Genomic DNA, 8,209 nt, shown 5'->3' with positions numbered 1-8,209 from the left:
GGCATCACCCTTTGGCACCTTGTCTATGCATCTCAAGGCTTAAAAGGTGCCCCTTTGTGAGAAGGAACTCGGGGGCAGCATCTGCACCCCACAGGTACCCCTGACCAGGAGGTGAGCCCACAAGGGCATCCTGTGTAGACTATTTTAAGAAAACTGACAGAGAAAGGAAGTTGAGAGCTCTGATGGAAAGAGAAATATGCTCAAGGGAAACATTTTTAAGATAGTACAGACTGGAGCATAATGTTTAATGCCGGGGCACGCCAGTGAGCAGAGAGGCTGGACGGGGACACCAGGAAAGGAGGGATGTTCGTGGAATGAGGCCTCGAGAAGGCAAGATGGAATAGGGTCCAGGCCACAGGTGGGGAGGTACCACCCTGGCAGGAGGATGCAGGGAGGAGCAGGTAAGGGCAAGAGATTGTGCGGGTTTGAGAGCTGGAAGCTGTGGGGATCTGACGCGAGGGAGACAGGATGGATTCCTGGAGTGAGTGGAGGGGTGAGGAAGGAGGAGGCTTGAGGACACAGTTAAAAGTTGGACTAAGCACTGAGGGAGTGGGCGAGGAGTCCAGCATTCTCTCTTGGACCCACTCTTACTGGGCTTTCACTCCGCCATGTCCCCAAAGCAGCTTTGTCAAGGTCGCCTGGGACCTCCATGTTGCCCAGTCCAAAGCCAGCTCTCCATCCTCTCAGACACCCTTGCCAGCATCTGACTGTCTTCACTTGGATTCCAAGATGCTCTTGGTTCTTCTCTCTCTCTGGCCACTCCTCCTAGGTCTCCTCTGTTGATTCCTCCTCCTCTCATCCTAAAACATTTGCGTGGTCCAGGTTCAGGACTCAGATACCTTCTCTAGGGACACTCATTCTTCAAGTGACCTTCTGGCCTTAGAGCTTTAAATCCCACCATACGCATGATGCCCAGGATGCAGCCCGGTCCTGACCTCTCCCTGCACTCCGGGCTCACGTATCCGACCGTCAGCTCTACATGATTGCATATCGGGCACCACAAAACTAACATCCTCAACCACGGTCCTGCTTTGGCCGCCCTGAACCCGCCCTTCCCCCGTCTCCCCGTGTGATACATGGCAACTTCACTGTGCCAGTTGCTCAGGCTGAAACCCTTGGACTCATTCCTGACGCCTCCCTCTTTCTCTCCACCCACATGCAATCCACAAGGAAACTTGTCGGCAGTACTTTCAAAATATATCCCAAACCAGACCACTTTTGACCACCTTCACGGCCTCCATCCTGGGGCGAGCGCACAGCATCTCTACCTGCATTACTGCAGTGGCTTCCTAACCTGTCTCTCTGCTTCCATCGGGCTCCTCCAGACAGTTCACTCAGCAGCCAGAGGCGTCCTTTCAAAACAAAGATCAGAAAATGTCACTTCTTGGCTCCATGCCCTCCTCCAGGGGGCCCACCTCAGAGTCAGGCCCCGGCCTGGAAAGCCCTGCGCGATCTGTCCCCGCGCCCCTCCCTGCCCACGTCGCTAACATCGCCCCCCACATGGCTCCCTGCTCACTCTGCAAGCCTCCCTGGCTGTCACCGCTTAGGGCTGGCCTGGGGCCCTGCTTTGGGTTGTGGGTGGCAGCTGTTGTAGTTCAATCATCTTAAAACTCATTGGAGGGGATGTGGAAACCCACCTGCCAGCACCACATCAGGAGAGGCCCAGATACGGCCAACTGCACAGCCAGGTCACGCTCCCACCGGGCCAGCGTCTGCGTCACGACGCTCAGGCCGTGGAGGAGTGGAGCAGCCACTGGGGACGCTGCAGATGGCAGAGGGGTTGTCATTAGCCAGAGAGCAGCAGGGTCCAGGCCCTGGTGTGGGGAAAACGATGGGGGAGGGCTGCCTCGCTGGAGAGGGTGTATTTTTAAAATTTTTATCATAAAAAGTGGCAAACATTCAAAATTGCAAAGTATGATGAACACTCTGTACTGATCACCCAGTTTCAACCGTTATCAACTCATGACCAGTTTTGTTTCATCTGTGTTACCACCATTCACTCCCCTTCAAATATTTTGAAGCAAATCCCAGACATAATAACATTTTAACTTTAAGTATCTTAATGACATACTGGGTTTCAATTTCATCCAGAGCTGCCCCCATGGACTAGGCAATGACTCTTGTTTCTTTACTCCCAGAGCCAGAGTGGGCTCTAAGCTTCAGGCTCTGGGCTCCGGGTCCAGGCACCGGGCTGGGTTTGGGGTTCTGGGCCCTTGGACACCCCAGCCTTCACCCACTGGGCTGGGTTTCCAATAAAGGGCAATGTCTTATGTGGAATGCTAACCATTCAGGAAATGATGCTGGCAAAGAGGGCAGCTGAGGAATACTGCTCAGGGCCGGGGACGTTCAGAATGTCACACCTGGAGCTTGGGCTAAACTAGCTGGGTAGGGCACAGAAGCCGGGGTGGGGGGCCAGGTGGCCTCCTGAGCCCCTTTCCGAAGTGACTTACAGAAAAACTCAGATCCCGATCAAAATCCCAACAGGCTTCCTACTAGAAACTGACAAATGGATTCGAAAATATTTATGGAAAAGCAAAGGAACTACAATAGTCAAAACAACCTTGTAAAAGGAAAAAAAGTTGGAAGATTTATTATACCTGATTTTAAAACTAACTATGAAGGTTTAGTAATCAAGACACTGAGATCTGGCAAAGGATAGATTAAATGGATCAATAGAACCAGAGTCCAGAAACAGACCCACACCTATAGAGTCAATTGATTTTTTTTTTTTTTTTGACAAAGGCAGCAAGGCTATTCAGTGTGAATAGGAAAAGTCTTTTCAACAAATAGCGCTGAAACAACTGGACAAATGTATAGGGAAAAAACCCTCAACCCCTACCTCCTATCACACACAAAGATTAATACAAGATAGATCATAAAAGCTTACAACTATAAAGAAAATATAGAGAAGATACATTTACAACTTTAGGGTAGGCAAAGATTTATTAGAGAAGACACAAAAAACATGAACTATAAAAGAAAAAGTTGATAAATTGGATATTATCAAAGTTAAAAACTTATCAAGAGACACTGATAAGAAAATGAAAAGGCAAAGCAGATTGGGAGAAAATATTAACAATACATATGTCTAGCAGAGGACTTGTATCCTTAATATATAAATGTCCTGCAAATCAATAATTTAAAAAAAACCTAAATAAAATTGAGCAAAATATTTAAACACTTCACAAAAGAAAATATATAAATGGCCAATAATCACATGAAAATGTGATCAGTAATAGCACTAGTCATAAAGAAATGCAAATTAAAATGACAATGAGATACTACTACACCCAACAGAATGGTGAAAATTAGAAAGACTGACAATATCAAGAGGTGGCAAGGATGTGGAGCAACCAGAAAACTCTAACGTTGCTGGAGAGTGTAAAATAGTATAACCTTTGGAAAACAGTTTGAAAGTTACTTAAAAAGGTAAACATACACTTATCATTCTACTTAGCAGTTTCGCTCCTAAGTATTTACTCAAGAGAAATTAAAATGTATTTCTGCAAAAAGTTGTGTACAAATGTTCAAAGAGGCTATTACTCATCTAAGCCACTGGAAACAACCCCAATGATCAACAGATGGAGCCACAAACTAGAGTACAGTCAGTCATACAACAGAGGATTATTCAGCAATAAAAATGTACAAACTACCGACATAAACCACAAGAGTCCATACTATAGGATTCCACTGATACGAAGTTCAAGAAGAAATAAAACTAATTTGTGGCAAAAGAAATCAGAACATTGGTTACCTTTGAAGGTAGAGGGAGGGAGCTGGCTGCAAAGGAGCAAGAAAATTTTTAAAATTTTACCCGGTAATGAAAGTGTTTTTGTATCTTGATGCAGGTGTGATTTTATGGGTATATACATTTATCAATATTCAAGGATTGTACACTTAAGATCTGTGCACTGTATGTAATCGCCTCTTCCTCCCCAAAGCTGGGAAACTTTCAGAATATTCATTGCAACTTCTAGATTTAGAGGGATCCCCAAGACCCAGAGAAGGCAAGAGACCCGCCTAAGGTCACACAGCAAGGTGGGGCAGGAGGAAGAGCTAGAACCCAGCCTCCTCCCAATCTTTCCAACTGCTCTGCCCTCAGAGGTCCCCAACCTGGGAACGAGAAGAGGGGAGGAAGACAGAAAGAAGGGATGGAGTAAAAGAGCAACACCCACCCCCACCCCCTACCCCAACCCGCATGGCTGTACACAAAGCTGCAGACAGGCCTCTGCACGCTGGACTTGGGCATCTTGGGACCTTCCCCCTACCATTAAAGAGAATCGAAGGTGACTTCTGAGTCCAGACGGGGCCGAAGGACGGTGGTCTCGGCCCTCCCACTCCCCGGCATGGGCCGGAGGGTGCGCCTGCGCAGTGTGGGCTGGGGACGGGGGAGGCGCGTAAAGGCTAGAGTGGGGAGCACGGGGGTGGGGGGCACGAGGAGGAGGGGAATCCGTGATGGGGAGAGGCGGCCACGCTGGAGCCTCGGCGGACAGCTCGCCCCTAAATCACGCAGCCGCATGAATAATAAATAAGGACCGCTCGGATCCTTAATAGTAGTCGCATGTCTTATTAAACTAATATTTCACAAACTTTTATTCTCCCTGTGGTTGGAGGTCGGGAACAAAGCGCCGCCCCTCCCGGGCCGGCGGCGGGGACTGGGGACCTGGGGGCGGACCCGGCGGCAGGGGCTCAGCCCGCGCCCCCCAGAGGGCCTAGAGGGGACCCTTCCGTCTCTCGTTTGTTCATTGTTTCAGCACGCGTCCACAGGGCTCCTCTCCCCAGCCGGGCTCTGCGCGCTGGGACACGGAGATTGGTGGGACCCTGTTCCTGCCCCGAGGGCCCCCCGGGGAACGGGATGGGGGAGACAGACCCCTAAACAAACCGGTTTCCTTGGGAGTGACCGGTGCAGGAAAAGGTGATGCATACAGGGCTGAGCTGCTCGGAGGAGGCGAGGCTGGGAAGGCTTTGCAGGAGAGACCTTGTCTCTGAGTCCTCCTGCATCCTTGGGGATGAGCATGGCAAGCCCTTCCAGGTAGAAGGGACTGTAGGCGTAGGGCACCCCAGGGTCAGCCGGACCTGGTGAAACCTACCTCGGCCACCAGCCACGTGACCTTAGGGCTGTTTCCTCGCTGTCACTGGTCCAGAGAAGACAAGGGACAGGCCGGGAGAGGAGCTCTCTGTGCAGGAAGGGTAGGGGGGCGGTGTGGGGGACCGAGAGGGCTCATCCAGGAGTAGAAAGGGCAAGGAACCTGGGGAACTGAGGCCCAGGGTAGGGGCCCAACTGTGTCCATCCCTTTCTCTCGGCCAAGTTCTGGACTCAAATCCTTGGCTCCAACCCCCATCTATAAAAGTAGAGTCGTAGACTGTGTGTCCACAGTCTCCAACAACTCGCAGGGTTGTTGAGGGAACATTCTGAGATAAAATTACACAGTGGGAGCTTAATCAATGTCTGTTCCCATCACTTTCCCTTGCAACCACAGGCTTCCGGTGCATCCCTTCCACCCACCCGCCACCCACCCCAAGGCTCCAATGGATGGCCACTGGGTACCAGTCTAGGATGTCCCACCCCAAGGGCACCACTGGCTGCAGCTCTCCCTTCTCTGGCCCCTCTGACTGTGACTTCCTCAGCTCCATTGCTGCATCCTCCATGCCTCGCCCCCTGAGGCCAGGCTGTGCTGAGCTCCGGGGCTCTGGGCTGGGTGGAGACGAGGATCTCTGCCCTGAAGAGCTCCCCAGTCTTGTGGGGGAGGCCCATGGCACCGGTGATGCTGAGCAGGCACCGGTTCTGCCGGCATCTCATTCCCTCCAGCAGCTCGGACCACCAGCCCTCCTCTGCCACGTTTCTAGCCCAGACCACTCTCCCGAGCGTCAGACCCCGTCTCCAAGGGCCCCCCGGACATGACACCTCCCGGGCCCTTCAACTCCACAGGGTCAGCATTGAATTTCCCACCTGCCCCTTGGCCTTTAGTCTCAATCAAACTGCTTTCTCCTTATGGTGGGCAGCAACACCCCTCCATCGATGGGATCAGATCATGTGACTTCTCCCTCTCCCACCCCCCAACCCCATCCGCTCAGCTGAAATTCAGCCAGTCCTGCCTCTGACCTGGCCCTCAAATCTTTCCTCTCCTTTCCACCTGCTCTCACTGCCCTGGCATTGGCTTCTCCTCTCTGTCACGTGGCCTATTTCCCCAGACCCTTCACAGGTCTTCCTGCGTCTGCTCGCCCCCAGCCTCATTCATCTTGCATCCACCGCGAGATTAATCTGCCAACCACTCAGGTGTAACCGCAGACGGCTTCCAGGGCTCTCCACTGCCCACTAAATAAAACTCAGGCTCGGTAACTTGACATTCAATGCCCTCCCCACCCAACAGCTGGTCCTGACCCTTTATTCTAAACATAGTTCCTTCTGCACCCACCCCGAGCACACACACACACACACACACACAACACACACATACACACACAACACGCATGCGCGCGCGCGCACACACGCACGCCCACACGCACACACACAACACACACACAACACGCATGCGCGCGCACACACACACACACGCACGCACACACACAACACGCATGCACGCACACGCACACACAACACACACACAACACGCATGCGCACGCGCGCGCGCACACACACACACACACACACACACACACACACACACACACACACACACACACACTAGCCTGGTCACCCAGCTTCAGCTGTGTCCCATGAGTATAATATTTTTAAGGCAGAAGAAGGTGGAATTAGAAAAGTACAGACCAATAAAGTGCATTTCTTGGAATGGGCTGTTTAACCCGTTAAACAGCCCATTTCTGAGCTTCCTCATCTATAAAATGGGAAAACAACAAAAATTAATTAATTAGCTGCTATTTTATTTTTTTAATCTTTTTTTTTGGGCTGCTTCGGGTCTCCGTTGCTGTGCACGGGCTTTCTCTATTTGCAGCGAGCAGGGGCTACTCTTCTTCGTTGAGGTGCGTGGGCTTCTCATTGCGGTGGCTTCTCTTGTTGCGGAGCACGGGCTCTAGGTGCTCAGGCTTCAGTAGTTGTGGTGCGTGGGCTCAGTAGTTGTGGCTCATGGGCTCTAGAGCGCAGGCTCAGTAGTTGTGGTGCACAGGCTTTGTTGCTCCGGGGCATGTGGGATCTTCCTGGACCAGGGCTCGAGCCGGTGTCCCCTGCATTGGCAGGCGGATTCCTATCCACTGCACCACCAGTGCAGTGGATAAGAATGTAAATTTTTAATTTAATTTTTATTGTATATTGGGGTATAGTTGATTTACAATGTTGTGTTAGTTTCAGGTGTACAGCAAAGTGATTTAGTTATACGTATACATACATCTATTTTTTTTCAGATTCTTTTCCCATATAGGTTATTACAGAATATTGAGTAGAGTTCCCTGTGCTATACAGTAGGTGGCTTGTATGATTATCTATTTCATATATAGCACTGTATGTATGTTAATCCCAACCTCCTAATTTATCCCTCCCCACCACGTTTCCCCTTTGGTAACCATAAGTTTGTTTTTGAAGTCTGTGAGTCTGTTTCTTTTTTGTAAATAAGTTCATTCCATTAATAGTAGTTTGGTATGAGTTTCAACGTCTCAGTTAAGATTCTAGAATGGAATATAAAGGGATGATCTGTGAGGACCTAAGAGGAGGACGTGTGTAAACCCAGGAGACTGATGGGTTTGCTAAGAAATGGCCACATCTGATTGGCCCACGTTCTTGTCTATAGGATAGCTGGTCCAGTAGGTTAGAGAAGGGAGGCTGAGAGAAGGCATCTAGATTCCTAGAAGGTGGGTGATGAGGTCTCTTTGGACATACTTGTAGAAGGGATGGGGAAACATGGGATGGACAAGAACCAAGTGAATGACTGCCAATATGGCAGCCTATGTCCACACAGGGGGTCTCTGGTGGTGTGCCCCAGGGCTCAGTCCTGTTCAGCTGTGGTCTCAGTCCCTTGTGCGTGAAGGTAGAGGTGGCTTTGCTGGGGGAAGAGAGCTATGCCAGCTCCAGAACCAGGGCAAAGCCATGTCAAGATGCATGTGCCAGGATCCCATGGGAGCACTTATATTTGGAAATGACTTAAAGGAGAGAGTCCCGGGCTTCCCTGGTGGCGCAGTGGTTGAGAGTCCGCCTGCCGATGCAGGGGACACGGGTTCGTGCCCCGGTCCGGGAAGATCCCACATGCCGCGGAGCGGC

General features: G+C 50.8%; 1 long non-coding RNA gene across 1 annotated transcript; it reads right to left on the bottom strand.

Moving 5' to 3' along the window:
- Positions 1-254: 254 nt before the first annotated feature.
- LOC129392381 (uncharacterized) lies at positions 255-1,698 on the bottom strand. Its single transcript, XR_008618150.1, has 3 exons — positions 1,638-1,698; positions 1,269-1,352; positions 255-800 (listed from the first exon to the last, which is right to left on the bottom strand). It is a non-coding gene; the product is annotated as an uncharacterized lncRNA (long non-coding RNA).
- Between the last annotated feature and the right edge of the window lie 6,511 nt (positions 1,699-8,209).

This window comes from Physeter macrocephalus, chromosome 9 (genome assembly GCF_002837175.3).
Source record: "Physeter macrocephalus isolate SW-GA chromosome 9, ASM283717v5, whole genome shotgun sequence".
Classification (NCBI taxonomy): domain Eukaryota; kingdom Metazoa; phylum Chordata; class Mammalia; order Artiodactyla; family Physeteridae; genus Physeter; species Physeter macrocephalus.
Note: the sequence above shows the minus strand (reverse complement) of the source record. Positions and strands in the feature narration are given on the sequence as shown.